The sequence below is a fragment of the Trachymyrmex cornetzi genome, unplaced genomic scaffold (assembly GCF_001594075.2).
Source record: "Trachymyrmex cornetzi isolate Tcor2-1 unplaced genomic scaffold, Tcor1.1 scaffold186, whole genome shotgun sequence".
Taxonomy (NCBI): domain Eukaryota; kingdom Metazoa; phylum Arthropoda; class Insecta; order Hymenoptera; family Formicidae; genus Trachymyrmex; species Trachymyrmex cornetzi.
The window spans coordinates 139,661-140,169 of record NW_017296484.1 but is presented as its reverse complement, the minus strand read 5'-3'; positions in this window follow the sequence as shown (position 1 = coordinate 140,169).

The following is a 509-nucleotide window of genomic DNA, read 5'->3' as shown; positions in this document are numbered from 1 at the left end:
GGGGTGAGAGTCGAAGGTGAGAATCGTGTGCCCCTGAAGTAGGAGGGGTTAGAGTCGGAGGTGAGAGTCGTAAGCCCCTATAGTAAAAAGAAGTTATTTAGTAAATTTCTTTTGTTTATAACTTCTTAATGACGTCCTGCAATTAAAACTTCCTCAAGGTCACTCGGGGTCATGACCTTGACAACATATGTCAAAGTCAAGGTCATTGGGGGGGGCTCCCCTAATCTACATATTTACCGTAATTTTATATAAAATATGATAAGATACCCATGTGATGTTTAGATAAGTTTTCCTGAGTTCCCGGTAAAAAATTTTTCATGCATGAATATATATAAATATGTATATATATATATATATACTCGCGAGCAACGGCACAACTTCGTCGCGTGTTCTCGGTACTCAAAGTACGCAAAAGTATCTTCTCTCCGTCGGTAGCAGAATTTTGCGACAGCCAGGCGGTTCTTCGGCCAGAATTGTAATTCTTATTACTAAGTTGGGCGCCAGGCACG